Source organism: Numida meleagris, chromosome 5 (genome assembly GCF_002078875.1).
Source record: "Numida meleagris isolate 19003 breed g44 Domestic line chromosome 5, NumMel1.0, whole genome shotgun sequence".
Lineage (NCBI taxonomy): Eukaryota > Metazoa > Chordata > Aves > Galliformes > Numididae > Numida > Numida meleagris.
The window spans coordinates 30372772-30388925 of NC_034413.1; the positions used below are offsets into that span (position 1 = coordinate 30372772).

General features: G+C 40.7%; 1 long non-coding RNA gene across 3 annotated transcripts in view; it reads left to right on the forward strand.

Annotated features, from left to right (window-relative positions):
• Window positions 1–16154, forward strand: part of LOC110399834 — a 210668-nt gene that overhangs the window by 138128 nt on the left and 56386 nt on the right. For all 3 annotated transcript variants that reach the window (XR_002439434.1, XR_002439432.1, XR_002439433.1), the window contains exon 8: window positions 14791–14915. This is a non-coding gene — a long non-coding RNA (uncharacterized LOC110399834). The remainder of the gene's footprint in view (window positions 1–14790; window positions 14916–16154) is intronic.

Below are 16154 nucleotides of genomic sequence, written 5' to 3' on the forward strand. Positions count from 1 at the left end.
GAAGAGAGGCAAGACAAACATGAATGCAACTGCTCTCTGATAAGTTTCATCCCTCACCCTGCCCTGTTTTTCTCAAGTGTGTTTTTGTCTGTTGCCAAAAGGTGCAAAGGAGTAGATTAATGGTGGTGATAATTTAGCAAAACCTCAAATAAACAGGTCCATATATCATATCTGCTACCTTTTAATTCCAGTAAAGGATATGTGTATAGCACCTGTCTTAGCCGATCTAGTTGCAGCAGTGCTTCATATATTGGTACAAATATATTTGAAATTGCAAAAGGTAATGGTACTTGCCATAAGTGAAATGCTCAAGACTGAATATGCGAGTACCACCAGTTGTGTGCAGAAAGGTTTGTCGAGCCAACTCCTTTCAGTATTATCAATGCTACTATTTTAATGAATTAGCTTCCAAATATATTTCCATTTTAAAGCTTAACTGTTGTCTTTCAGCTTTTTATAACTGAATGTGTAGTCATTTTGTATCAAGAGATTTAGGTTATGGGCTGTAGTAATGGAACTGTCTTTTTTTCAATTTAGGAAAATACCATTAAGAATTAATTTATGGCCTGGCTACATTACTGAATCATAGAGGTATGTAGGAATGTTACACTCTGGGTATCCTTTCCAACAAAGTTCTAAAGATAATTTTCAAAGTACAGACACTTTCTTCCTTCATTGCACTGTCACTCGTATATATAAATATGATTTAAGGGAGCATGTTTTTACTGGAGATGCTGAGGTAGCAAAATGTACAATTACAGATAACACTCAACGAGGTGAAGCTGTGTGTGTATTGAATGCAATTCTGCATTGCTTAAGCAGCAAATGGAACAAAGGGTGATTACTTTAAAGTGAAATTCCACCATCTCTTTGTAGAAATGTCAAGTCCCTGGAGGTAGTTCTGCCTGACAATGTAAAAGATTTTTTAAAAAAAAAAAAAAAGGAAAAAAGAGGGCCCAAACAAATTTATAAGATCCTTATGAGCCACTGGAGAACGTATAATGAAAACTTTTCATTTGTGAAGGAGAAAGCCTTGTTCGGCTGTGATGTGTTTACATAAGTTTGTAATTCTTTAGTAGTTCTTCAACATGTAACATGTTCATTCAGAGGCTTCTGACAGGTTTCAGACTATAACAAAACACCAACCAAACCCTCAGTACTGGGGAAACAAGGAATGCCTTGAAATCCAAGTATTGATGCAGTATGTTGACATAACTCCAGCAGCATTAATTGACAGCATGCATGGCTGAGAAAAGGGAAAACCTTGTCTCCTACCACCATTGGGCAATGAAGTGTTTCAGTCACATTATTCATATTAGCTGCTATCACGCTGTGAGTAGTTTTATGTGGAACTTTATCCAGGGAACTTTAATATGGTGAGTCAGACTTGGGGGGATATGTGAAAGTAGGGAAATATATGCTCACATTAAAGTTTATTGCAAAGTGACATGTTGGGGATAAAGAAGAAAATTGCTGCAGAGTTTCTGAGAGTTTTGCTCCTTACGGTTACACATTTCATGAGATAAATTTGAAATCAGGGCTCCTGTAAGAGTTTCAGCAGATGCAATGAAGCCGTGGCAGTGGGAAGCAGAGGCAGTGCCGCCTTGCTCTGCACCAGGCTCGTGTGCTGCTTTTGAAGAAAGGAGAGCTCAGAGCCCTTCTTGTCTGTAAGTTCTCTGTTATGTGCAGAATTGCCTTGCTCTGCTGCCAGTGAGGAAGAATATTCCCAGGAGTGCTTTGTCCATTCTAAAAGTTAAACCCATAATCTGTAAATCTTTGTTCTGTTCTTTACCTGCCCAGTGACTTTTGTAATTTCATGCACGTGGTATCTGTAAAATGCTACATAATGGAACTAATGGTTTACCTAAACATGTAAACAGCACTTTGGGTGGCAGACATTGGTGCATGCTGCATTCAGCTCAAGTCATTTACTAATGGCAAGGTTTCTGCCTAGCTCATATTGCCTCCTGAAGCCTGAGAAGCTGGGCTGATTTATGTTCAGGTCCTGGCCCCTTGCTGCTGTTTGAAATCCTTTTTGCTGTGGATTGTGATTTGGATGTTAATTTATCAAACCTGGGATTCACAGGGTTGCAGTGTTACAGCTGAGCTAAAAGAGTCTCCTAAAGAAGGGTACATTCATCTTGTGGCTGCATGTAAATATTCTGAGTTCCTATAGCTTTAGCGAGATGACTGTATTAATTCATCAATCATTTTGTAAGGATTTCTGTGTTGTTCTCTCTTTTCAAGGATAGACAAACATTCACCACTTCAGTATATGAGTTATTGGAGAGTACGGTCCTTATAAACGGAAGAAGCAGTGTGGCTGCCTGCTGCTTTTCTTGGCTGGTGTCTGTAAGATGGAGCGTGCAAGCAGAAAGAGAAGGCCAGGGTATAAGAGCTGGCCAAAATACAGCCTTGCTGGATTTGAGAAATATAATTTCAAAAATAAAATGAGCCTGGGCCTAATATCTTCCTGGCTCTAAGTAGTAATTTTCTGTCTTTTAACCTCTCAGGGTAGCGATTCTTTGCAGCCTACTTATTTACTTCCTGCTGTCTGGGGGCCTCAGCTCTTCCAACTGCAGAGAGCAGCCCAGACAGTCTTGCCCGGGTGCACGTGGGCAGGGCTGCTGGCCAGCAGGTGCAGGGGCTGCTGTGATGCCTTTCTCATGGTCCCGCTGTGCTGCTCCTGCCTTGCCCTGTCACAGGGGCTTGCTGAGAGAGCCTGGGCAGGCACAGACCAGGTGCCGTGGTGTTATCAGTATGGGCAGAAACTGAGCAAAACATTTCTCCACATGCGACCAATGGGCAGTTTTACTGCAGCTAGTAGTAACTTACTGCTCCTTTTATCCTGTCAGCAAAGAGGCTGGCTAGGTGGAGGACACTAGGACAGTTATGGCTGTATGAATAACGACGCATGCTGGCAGTGTATATGCTTATATATATATATACACACACGTACCTACGCATACACTGACTACTGAAATGCAAACAATGCAAACTGGGCAGCTGCTCATTGTGGCTAGTTACCCACACAGCCACAGCAGTCTTGGTTTTAATCTAGTCTGATAGCCTCTCTGCCTACTGGGAAGAACAACTGCAACTGATTTGCAACTAAGGACTTGGTTTTCTATTCTTTATTTTGTTCTTCCCTTCCTAAAGGAAGCTCTTCTCGACAACTATATTCAAGCTTTATACTTAACTGAATTAAATGAAAGTTTGTATATAGCAATTGCATCTTACTCAGATGAGATGTTCTTTTCAATTTTCCCATTTCTCCTGGCAAGTGTAAAGAAAACACAAACCATCAAAATGTCCTTGCAGTTCTCAGGAAGCACCAGTTACTTCCTTTTTTTTCTGATTAAAAAGCACAAACAAAAGGGGAAATAATGGTTCTAAAATAAGTGGCCAATCAGAGATCATTAATATCACAAAAGAAGAACATACATTTTTCTGCTGAAAATGTGGTGATTTGGGACAATGATTTTTTGTAGTGCTGGTGGATGTTCAGTGCAGCCTTTCAGAATGCGTGGCATTCACTGCATTTGTTAGGTTTGTTGGGCTGAAGAGGTGTGCTTTGTATTTGTTAACTATTAAGGGAAAACTGTATTATATGCTGAATTTAGCAAAGGTAAAATCATCTATTTTTCATGCTGCGGGATTTAGGTGGTTTTGTTTGGCTGTTTTTTTGCTTTGAGTTTTTTTTCTTTTTTCTGTTTAATTCCTTCCACAACAGTTTATATAGATCAATTTAGAAGAATAAGATGGGCCACTTGCCTATCCTTGAAGATGTCAGTTATGTCCTCATAAAATAAAATGGAGGGGTATGTGTGTCTGTGGAGCACCCTTGTATGGCCACCGAAGCATTTCTTCCCTGTGTGATGACTGGGCTGTAAGCAAATCAAAATGAAGAGGAGAGTATTTTTCCTGCTGATCATTTTTGGCTGCTGAGATGACTCCAGCTTGTGCAGCTGCTCAGGTACGAGTGCTGCCCTCCAGCTTTGTGAACTAATGGCTGTGATAATCAAGGGTCCTTGTTACTATCCATATGGTGAAGGAGAGTCTCATCCTTATCTCATCCAACTCACTGCTGCCGAACAACGTGAACTTTCCTTGTAATCCCTAGCTCAAAGACTGTGTGTGACATCTTAATTACATTTGGATAACAGCAGAAAGGTGACCAAGAATATAGCCAGCTCTTGCATGTAGCTTTGCTATCAGGCAAGCTCTTACTTGGCCCAATTAATCAGACAAGTGATTAATCCTAATCATCAGACGTAACAGGGCCAGAATACCTAATTATGCATATGCAAGCAACTCGTTTTAGAGGAATTACTATAAAAAGTAAAGTGCATTGTTGTTAGGAGCCATAAGCCCTTCCCAAGCAGGACAGGGCTATCCTGGAGCATGCTAGTAGTCATTGGGAGAAGGCTGTGTGCCCTGGGCCCTCCACCTCCTCTGCCAGGAGCTCGCACATAGCTAGGGGCAAAGGGATAAGGCTGCAGTGAAGCAGCAACCCATTGCAGCAGCTTCTGGGGCTACGGTTCCTTTTCTTTGTTTTGGGAGCCCATGTTGATGTGTATCTCCTGTGTTGGGTTATCTCAAAAAATGTATCTCTAGAAGGTGGGTCCTCGTGGCTTCCTGCCCACAGTGGAGAGGATATGGAGGGCAATTTGGCCGTCCTTCACTTTCTGCCCATTTTTTTATGATGAGTGTTCGGATTTATGTAATGCCTTTTTTTCCACGATTTAGCATTTAAAGGCCATCATGTGTGAATTAGGAAGATCATTGGGTGTTAGAGTGAGAAATGAGCTGAAAGAAAAATTGATAAGTAATTAGTAAAGTTAATCCACTCATGGTGGTGAGCCTGAGGTTTATCTGGATGTAATGCCATTTCAGCTAGTGTTCACACAAACAAAGCAAGTTAGAAACCATCTCTGAAATCCTAGTTACGATAACATTGGTTAAGATAATTAAAGCTTCTCAATATAGAAGAGCTACTTTGTAGAAAAAGGTTTTTTTTTTTCATTATATAAATTCCCTAATTTCCTTTGTCTGATTTTTCAAATACTGAATATCTGCTGTTGGAGTTGTACCCACATCTTCCCAGCCATAACCTCACAAGAAAACATTTTAAAGAGCTAAAAATAGGAGAGCAGAGAATATTGAAGACATCTACCTTCCCTCTGCTTTTTTATGAACTATTTTCATTGAAGAGATCAGATTTGAAACAGAAATGCAGGATTGATTTTTTTTTTAATAATTATTTTCTACAGTTTGTGGGGCTAAATATAGATGGAGAGATGCATTTTCTCAAGAATGCTTCTCATAAATATGGCAGAAGTGTATGGATCTGCATTTGAAATTAAAGTTGCCTTTGGCAAACTGTCTGCACAGCTGTGATAAGGAAACGTTGAAGTGTCACCCAGGTTTACATGCAGCGTGGTCAGTTGTACAAGGGAACTTTACTGTCCGGAGTACTTATCTTGCAGTATTTTTTTTCACTCTGTTTATTTAAGCTTTACAGTAAATGACCAGCAGTAAAGGAAAACTTTAATTGGAACATAAAAAATTAGATGAGGAAGCCACAATGCATAACTGGTTCCATCATGTTCGGCGAGGCTGTCATTGGCTGGATACGAATGCTACAAAGCCAGGCCACGTGTGCTGCCTCTGGCTGTCCCCCTGGCTGCCACCATCCCCACTGTCCCTGTGGGGCTCACTCCCTGCTGAGGAGCGAGCCTGGTGGGCTGCAGGCTGCTGCTGCAGATGGTGACCACTTGGCATTCCAAGAAGTAAGCCATGGGATGATGGCTTTCCTTCATTTCTGCCAGCCTCCTCATAGATGACCGATGAATAGAAGATTTCTTTACGCCCCATGTTTATTCTCATCCAGAAGTAGCTTTGATATTTAGGGCTAGCAATTATTAGGAGATGTCTGTCTCATTTTTCACCTTTTTGTTCCGTATTTCATCTTCTGCTAAATCTAAACGAACTTTAGGTTTAGTTGATAACTAAATTGTAGTTGAAAGCTAGAACATGCTTATAAACCTAACCAGTTATTTGAGCAAAATGATTGTGTTTGCACTGCCAAACCTCGTGTATGGAGAGAAGAAAAAGGAGACAGAGTGAAAACCAAAAGTCTTGAACTCAAACAGAAGCCCTTGGCATGAAAACGTGTAATTGCAGAAGATATTACTACATTATAAATGCTATAGTAAGTAAGTGTTATTCCTTTTTTCAGGTGTTCTCAATATATTTTTGTTTGTCCTTTCTGTTACGATCTATTATCAGGTAAATATTACCTGCAGTTTGGTATGTATCATTTTGCAATAATGATCCATTTACAACTCCTAAAGGGCAGAATAGAATGAACAGTAACTTTGGGGGCGAGCATATAGCACGTCCATTATAACTGTAAACAAAACTGTAACAGCCAGCACTGGTGTGATGCTGTACTTCTTATAATCTGGGTTCTATGGAAAAAAAAAAAACAGAGGGGCTGTGCTTTAAGTGCTTTTTTCCACAGGCAGGCTGACAAGGGAAGCCCTGCAGCCTCACTGGTGCTGCATCATGCTTTGAGGTGGGTGGCTCTGTAGAGCTCTGTGGGATGATAGGTTTCACAGACCCATCAAGGAGGAAAGGGAGAATAACCAGAGTGGCTGCCTGTGTACCATTCCTTCACACTGGGGGTTGTTTCTAGAGAGGGAATGGCTGGGTCTGGAGATCTTTGATCTCAGACCTCCCCAGGAGTACTAAGGGTTGGATGTGTTTGAATGTGTGTATGTGCATGCACGTGTATTGTGATTATGTTGTAATGATACATGCACGGAAGAGAGCTAGCAGGAGTATCAGGAGGATCTGATAGAAAGAGCAAGCAGCAGACCAGCAGGTGGGGTAGAAAAAGAAGTGAGAACAAGATATTTTTGTACTTGGGGGAAAAATTCAACAACACAGAAACAGCAGATATTCTTAAAAGTGGCAGATCAGCAGCTATAGAGAACAGTACATTTGCCAGGTGTTAAGGGATGGTGGGCTCTACAGGGACCAGCTTGATAAAGTGGCAGCATAACCTGGCAGTCACATCTGTAGCTGGTGCCAGGGATGTGAGCAACCGTGATGGCAGCCCTGTGATGGGAACCCTTCAGTACAAAACCTCTCTACTACAAGGTTGAATTACTCAGCCACATCTCAGTCCTCCAGAACTGGCTGAAGTCTAAAGGGAGAACGCCTTGCAGAAGAGTGTGCATATTTCACACAAAGATGAAGCTAAGGGCAGACCTTGAGTTGGAGCAGACTGCCTAGAAACACATGGAGCCTCAAAGCTGGCTGGGGGCGTCGTGCCTCAGTTCCACAGACTTCAGTAAGCAGATGTGCTGAAAAGGGACAGTGTTGGTAAAGCATTGTGGTTGGCACTCTCTGAGCAAAAGTGTGAAATTAAAACAAGAAAGCAATCCTCAGTAGTGTCCTTTTAGTGTCTGTACAAGCTTAAGGTAAGCCCAGAATGCCTTCTCTTGTCTTTGTCAGAATCCTTTAAACTTTAATGGCATGGCATAGTTGTTCTCAGTTTGTTATTTGTGCTCTGCACAACTTGCAAGTGATGTCACCTTGATAAAGGAAACCAACTAGAACTGATATAAGGAGGGACATGCTTGCAATACTCCATCACTTAGAAATCCCCGAGGGAGGAAAAGAGAAAGCAATGCAAAAGCAACGAGCTATCTTCACAAAGGAAGTTTGCACCAAAGAGAAGAAATCAGATTGAATTATTCCATTAATTTACATCACAGATACAATGCTAAGACACAGAAAATACTAAAGAATTGCCCTAACAGCAAAACTTGACTGTGTGTGGAAACCTTAGATCTTGGAGTACTGGTGTAATCAACAGCTCGTCATACACATGAAACCTACAATAGGAGTCATTAAGAGCTTGAGCCCTTAAGTTCAAAATGTCTTCTAAGGATATTGCAGAGATTCCTCTGATGGCTGAAAACTAATATTAAAGAGAAATGGAATAATTTGGCCTGGTGCACCTCTGCTCTGTAAAAGGGTGGAAACTGAAACTGTTTTGCCATGTAATCAGAGCAGCAGACCAGGCAGACACTCATCTGCAGGGTTCAGTCAAAGAGGAAAAGGTTTCCTCTGTGGAAAATAATAATAAGAAACAAACAAAATTAAATGGAATAGATCACTGAGTGTAAGGGGAAATTGTGAGCTAAATAGCATGGAGTATTTGCAAGTCAGAATCAGTGCTTCCACATGGTAACTTAAGACCAATTTAAGAGCAGAAAGATGAAGAGAGAAAAGTGTCAAAAATGCCCCTGAAGAGTTCAAAGGACTTATGTTTATTGGGTGTGCATTAATCTCACAGAGTAAATAAGCTGATGTGATTTACCCTATTGTCTGGTGCAAACACAGCATCAGACAAATGTGAATTCAAAATGAAGCACTGAAAAGGAAAAGAAACTAATGGTAATTGAAATAGTAGAGGAATATTACAGGAGACTTGTTTGTTTTTGTTTGCAAGTCTAACAAGAAGGAAAGCTCAGATTGTTTTGACTCATTCTTCCCTTCACCCTCACTCACTGCTGTGTAGTGTAGGAATTGACTCAACTCAGGTGAGCCCTGTGTGAGCATGCAGGAATGGCACAGCTTTGTTCTCTGGCCATAATCCAGCACTGAGAAGTGAGTGCACATGGCTAGTACCAGCAGCTTCTTCCGGACATGGTGCTTGGGGTCAAGTGACATTATGCTTAATTTCCCCCAAGTAGGTAGTGATAGTGGATAAAGGATGAGCAAATTAACTGCTTATGAAGCAGACGTCATATGTAAATTGGAGAAACAGAGATTAATTTGGTAGGGAAATACATATACGTGCATAAAAATATGGTATGTTTTTTTGTAACTGGAACAGTACCAGAAATTTCCTCAATTTTTTTTTTCAGATGGAAGTGAAGTAGTGCTGATGGGGTAGAGGTAGAGAGGCAGAAAGCGTTTTAGAAATGATGAAACCCATTGTTTTCAAGTAAAGCGTTTCCACAGGACTTGGTCATCCTTGGTGAAATTGGTGGTGTCTGTGTCTTGGGAACACAAGTTTCTGGAAAACAAGAGGTTTGAATAGAAATCATTGTTATTCAGCCTAGGAAGAAGGGCATTATGGACCCCTTGACTTTGGACATCTCACCCCAGGCTCCCCTGGGACCTGCCGATGCTGTGCTGAATCCTTGGAGAAGTATCGCATTGTCCTTCTGCTTTGGTTTCCCTTGCTGCTAGCTGAACTCCACCCTGCAAAAATAATTGCCAGCAATTTATAATGATTCTGGTTACTGCATCAAAATGACAATAAGGGGCATTTTTTTGCTGCAGTAAATAGTAGAAAACAAGGAAAAAAGCAGTGAACTGTCACTGTGACAGAATTGGCTTATGACAGTAGTTGGGCATAACTGGAAACTGCATTTTTCTTTAACTGCTCTCTTTCAAAGAAGGTTATAACGTTTAGGGCAGGAATGTGCTTGCAGGATTTAAAGCCAAAGACAGGAGTGACTGGAACAGTTACAACTGTGGCTGTAACTGCTAGTAACCTGAGTGAGTAAGAGCCACAAAGGGCATCATTCCCACAGAAAACCGGCATTGTGATGTAGATAATCCTTCACTCACAGATGATACAGCTGGACAGAAAATGCACTTGACAAACCTGGCCTCCTCTTTTGGCTCTGTGCGTGGTCTGTTTATTATCTCTGTCTCATTTCTGCCTACTTTAGTCAAATAACAATTCCATTTGCTTTGAAATACATAGAATTAAACTGCTATATCTTAAGAAAGAAATCCATAATGCAGCATAGCTGTTATTAGGGAATGTTATTCTAAAAAGACTCTGCTGTGTTTAGCTCATCTACAGTAAATCTCTGGTCTCAGCCCACTCTTGAGTGGTTGGATGCTTTTATGATGAAAGGTTTGGGGTGCTGCTAGTGATTGCGTGGTCTCCTCTCCCTGGGGTCTGGGGGTGGGGTAGGAGTTCTGTGATGGAAAAGGAGCAGCCCCAGATGTGTTTCTCTCACACTTCGGCAGGGTAGCAGTGTGCACAGACACAACTCTACCTGGCCACTGGCAATATTCCCAGTGGTGGCTTGTCTCCTTAGCATTACCAGCTTGTTCTGTGTCTGGTTCACAACTTCCAAAAGTGGCAGGCAAATTAAGGAGACCATCTCACATGCTGTGAGCTATTTGGAGAATAACTGCACTAGTTTAAGAGCTGATGATAAAGAAATGGACATTTTCAGATATGTTTTAGCCAACTTTGAAACACTGCAGTTCCAGTCAGATCAGACTGGGTTTCTGAGTTTACGTTATCACATCTCTACGCCTCTACAGACTGAGCATAGTGTCTCTGCCTTGTTCTAGGGCAGTATCCAAAATGGTGTCTTGCAGCCTTGCCCAGGAAATGGTAGGTTGTCAGTGATTTGGTGACCGGCTCCTTTCTGCAGCCCTTGTCCACCCATGTGCGTTGGGCTGAGGCTCGCCCCTGCTACTGATGGATCTTTGCTGTGGGTCACCCAGCAGCATCGTCATCTCTGGGGAGGAGGAACAGTGGGATTGAAGAACTTTCACAGCCCCTTAGGACCTTCTTGGTGCATTTAGGAAAATGGCTGATGTCGTACTAGGAACCTGCTGTTGCATATGTTTCAAAGAAGTATTTTTATGCTGTTTAGGGTTTCTGCACGAGAGAAATTCTGGGAATTGTTTTTGTTCATTAGCTTCAAGTTAACATTTCATCTGTGTATAAAAGAGACAGAATCTCCTTCATCTTTTCTCACTTGAGATTTCTTTCAAGTAAAATCACTTTTTAATTTAATTTCAGCATGTGTGCAAGGCTGTTCCTGGAATAACTGTTATCCAAGGATTTTAGCTTCTGCATTAGTTGACTGTGGCACAGAATACTCAGTATTTTGTCATCTGCAGTTAACAGCACATCATTGACAAAGAGAGGTTTCATAGGTCCATTTAACAAAAGCAGGTGAGTGACACGAAACCCCTCAGAAAAATTCACCTAGAAGAGATGAATGAGAAAATAAAAGTAAAATTCTTAGTGCAGCCCTTAACCCCTAGCCGTTTTGATAGGATTGTATTAGAAATACGGCAGTGCTCTTCTCTCCGTTGCATTTATGATTGTGTCAGCATTTCTGCAATAAACCCATATTTTCTGAGGTTTAACAACCAGCTATAAAAAATCATATTGAGGTGGAATTTGTTGCACACATTATTATATCTCAGCATACTAGGAGTTTTATTAAATGTGGAAAAAAAACTTTTAAATTTATTATAGAAAAAAGAAGATTTTATGGTTTGAGTTGCATGTTGTCCTACTTACTGACAGTCAAAATCAGCTGAGTTGTCCATTGCATACTTACCTCGTTCCCTAGCTCAAAACTATTCCTTATTCATAAACATGCTTGTTGTGAGCTACGCATCAAAGCACATATGTAGTAGCCATATTTACTGCTATCTCTGTGAAAGCAAATTGTTAAAAGCACAATATACTTCATGTGAAAAAATGATTGGCTGTCCCCTGCTTTAAGTGGAATGGTTTATGTTTTCTGGTGTCTATTTTCATTTTGGATAGTAAGAATCTCATTTATTACCCATGTGTAGGCAGATATGCAATAAAAGCTGGATGTGATGCTGGTGAAAGAGGCTTCCCTGGTATTCATGACCTCTGTGCTGAGCCCAGTAAGTGGTCACTTACTGGAGGTAAAATATTTAGGGAGGGGGCTGCAGCAGATATTTGTAGTCACTCTGGCCCCTGAAAAAGACAAATGACAACAAGGATGGCAAACTAAAGGTATAAAGAAACTTTTTTGTCAAACCTGTCCTCTTGATAATAGATTGAGAAGATCTACCTCTTCTTCTAGTGCTCAAAAAGTAGTAAAAAGAAAAGGTAAAAAAAAAAATAATATATATATATTGATTTTTATTATTCAGTTTTAATTTACCAGTAAATACTTTGGAAGATGCTGGATTGCAACAAATAAGACTAATAAGACAACTGACTGCCTTATTTTGTAATTCAAACCATTGTTTGCACAGAGCTGAACAAAAGCTAGAATTTCTAGTCTGCAATAAACTTGGATCTTTCAGCCTTTTTTCTTCTTCCTAAATCTGATCAAATAGTTAAAACAAAAAGCTTGATTTTGGGAAAGTTCAAGTATTTACTTCATTGGCTTTGCTTACAACTAAATTAGGAGCTACTTCAGTGTACTGTCGGACTCTGGTAACAGCCATGTGGGTGAACTGGATTGCTGCTTTCCAGCTGAAGCCATCTGCTGTGATGTAGGCTGATGGCTCAGCAAGAAGGGAAAAAAACCCCAAAAGATGGTGTGAACTGTTTGTTCAGCTTCAGAAACATCCTGACCATGAGCAAACTTACTGTGAGGGCGAGAAATGAGAGAGGAAAAAGGTGTTGCAGTTTGCTCAGGAGCTCATCTTGTAGATGAGAAAGAACAATGTGGCTATTCCAGCCTGCAGCTCATGAGGAATGGCAGTACACCACTGAACTGACTCAAAATGAAATTTCTTAATGTCACCCCAACAAGTATTAGCAAAACTACTATTTTCCTGAAAATGTATTTTTCAGGTAGCAATCAATTTTTTATTTGCAACAAAATTAAATAACGCTATCTTGATTCAGGCTTGCTTTTCTCCTGTCTTTTCCTCACCCAGCCCAGTTGTGTGTTACTTCTCCACGTTTTACTCTTATCTCCAAAAGCTTAAAAATTTAATTACCAGCAAGAGTTTCTCTTGTATAGGAAAATCCCACGCAATTTTATTAAGGGGAAAAATGGAAAGGGATAAAGATCAGGACCATCGTTTTTAATTCAGTAGCAGTCTCTCCAGTGTCTCATTATCCTCCTTGTAAATGATTCATTGCCAATAATTGTCTGTGAAGAAAAAGTGATTCCCCTGTTCCCAAGTCTCCCACAGTTATCCTTGAGCTACTTGTATTTTGGATTAAGACCTTCCCCTAAAAAGTCTGTGCAAATGTCTCTTTCCCCTTGGCTGTCACCGGGTGGAGAAGGAAGGTTGATCTGGAAATGGCTGACATTATTCAGGTAGAACTTCAGAGCACTTAGAGACCTGTGCAAATCTGAGGTTGCAGTTGAAGAGCAGAATAGGAAAAGTGATAAATATGTTCTTGAGGGCTGGAAAGATCTAAGAGACCCGTAAAAAGCGTTAAGAACTCCTACAAGGCTCCTGGAGTAGGCAGGCAAATTACTGCCTCAGAAAAATGTCTAGGCTGCTAGATAACTCTTTGTTGAATGGGTGCGTTTAAGTGGACTGGTACTGTCATGGAAATGTGGTGGCTTGATTTTCCTCATAAAACGTTTCTGTTCCATTAAATTGTTGAGAATCCTTCCTCTTTTTCTTTGGGCCATATGGTATTCTTTAATAGAATTTGAAATGAACTTACGTGTGCTTCCTTACAGCTAGGAAAAAATCATCTTAATTTTTTGGATACCCACTTGTCTTTGGCAAATGAAGGTCTCTTCAACTACAACTTCATTTCTTTCCAGTAGGAACCACAACTGTCTTTTAAGTTGGTCAGTGATATTCATGCTTAGCTCACTGATCTGCTCATCAGCGGTTTACTTAGATTCCACCCTAGAATTATTACAGTGGCTTTGTGGAAATACTTTGCTGTGGAAAGGCTCACTTAGAAGCTTCATGTTGTCATGGTTTTGTGATTTTCGGTTGTTGGTATTCCACATCATAACATCATGTAGTGAATGTACCTGGTTCTCAGAAGAGAAGGACTACTACATTCCCCACGGTACTTTGCTCCTCTGTTACCATTTTCCAGCCGGAGGGAAAAGATAAAAGCTCGCAGTATAAAAACTTGCAGATCACGAGACCTCATCCCTTTTTCCGCCCGTCTCTCGTCTTGGCAGCACCTCGCTCTCCAGCCGTCTTATCGTCGGTAGTAGAGTAAGGCCTACGTTGATTTTGGGACATTCTCTGTATTGGATTTATCAGCTTAAATTGTAATTATATTGTATTATAGTGTGTTGTTTTGCATTCCGATATCTTATTTAGTAAATTAGTTTGTTTCTCCTCAGATTGTTGCCGCTGTTCTTTGCTCTCAGGGCCATCTCCTTACCCTTTTTCCTTTTTCCCTTTTCCCTTTTCCCGGGGCGTGGACCCGTGGATCCCCCATCCCCTTCGTCACGAAACCGGGCCGAACGCCCGTAAACCGTTGACAGTGTGATAGAAGAAGGTTGCAGCAGAGAAATCCACATACTTCATGTTCCTTTGCTGATAATCAGATGTTACCTGTGACTGCACATCTGACTCCATGGAACCAGGAAACTGATATGATGGGGAAGCCTCTTTGGTGCCTTGACAGTCTGTCAGACATGAAAACAAATAGCTTTAGGATTATCTATGTGTTGACTTTGCTGTTTCTAATCCTCTAATTATAGTAAGTCTTTGCCTGGATCAGGTACTGCCCCTGGACAATATTGCAAGTTGACTAATATCTCATCAGTATGCTTCGCTTAGCTCTGTTAACATGCCACACAAACCATTCAGTGCAGATGAGGTCCAAGAATAGAATGGCCTTAATTATCAGATGAAAGGTGTAGCTGTGCTAAGGCCTTCCTGGCTTTGCAACTGAAATGGTCTTAAAAGCAAAAATTTGCATCATGTAATTGCTGATCCAAAACACAATTTCATACTTGTTGATGTCGCTGGCTCCTCTAGATAATTTCTGCTAACTGCCTCTCTTGTTTATTACAGAACAGGAAAGGTGGATATGGAGCATGGAGGGTCAGGAGGATGTGTATATGAGCACTGAGCCAGCTGGATGCTGCGCAAAGCAGCTGCTCCTTGCCTGACCTTTGCCACTGAGTTCTTCCAGAATGGTAAGTTCAGTCATTTAACCCAGGGTTGTAGTAAGCCTTTTGCTAAACAGGTCTTACTTTCTATATGCTTGTAGTTGTGGCATAAATCAGAGCCAAATTGTTTTAAAAATACAAAGTCTTTAACAATAGGTACTCTGGAAAGAGATAGGGGAAGTGACCTAGGTGTCCCAGGTTATCCCCATTCTTGATATGGTTGCTGTGAAAGTAGAACAAACTTTGAAGAGCAGTTGGAATAGAAAGCTTGAACATTGCATTCATGCAGGTTAGAAACAGTTGTGCTGCTTAAACTACTGCTTTCCTGTCCCTCATTTCCTCATCAGCTTCTTATTTCTCTTTGCTGACAGTCGTGTCTTCTCATCCTAGCAGAATGGGCCATGCAGTGCTCTTTTCTGCTTCAGTGCATCGTGAGATAGGTCAAATTAAACAGCCTTCAGGTTAAACAGCTGAAAATTAAGCTGGATGACTTTGTACTGAAGCTAGAGGAGAGTAGTAGCATTAAAAGAGTACTTTCTGCAGAATGTATTTTGAATAGTTGTCTTAAATAATATTGTGAAGAGTGCTCACAAGAAGTTATGATTTGTACTTCTAGAGCAGAATTTATATTATATAGAATTATTAAATAAATTAAACAGAAAAATGACTTGGTGCTTATTATTTTAGCCTATGTAAAGGCTGAAGCGGAGTTTCATGAAAATCAGGATAGCAGAACAGTGTCTGCAAGACTGTTATAGATCAACCATGTACGAGGAGCAAACCAGTGTTATCTGTATAAGCTGCATATTGGTCTTTCCTAGTGTTTTGCTTTGTACCTTTATGTTCTTTTAAGACAGTGAATAACCTACCTCGAAAAGTTATCAGTTTTTATTAAAGGAGCATTAAATTTTCAGGCTTTTCAGTCTTAAACGAATTTCATCTATAGGCAGTTTGGAGTGCAAGTTATCCTTTACCTCTGTGCTACCATGGATGTGATTTCAGACATGGGTTTGGCCAAGAATGGAAATTCTTTAAGCCCCTGTTTCTTATAAGACTCCTAGGTAAAAGCATCATTCCTTTCCAGCGTATTGGCCTCCACCTGCCAGGTGCCTTTGGAAAATTCTCTGGCTTACACTGGACAAACCATTGGAGTTCGCAAATATCTATAAAACCAGTCAGGCAGTAGTCAACTTCTGTTAGCAAATTCAGCAGGAGAATCCAATGTTTAAAGCAGTATAGGCATTCCCTGCTTCTTCAGAGAAGTGG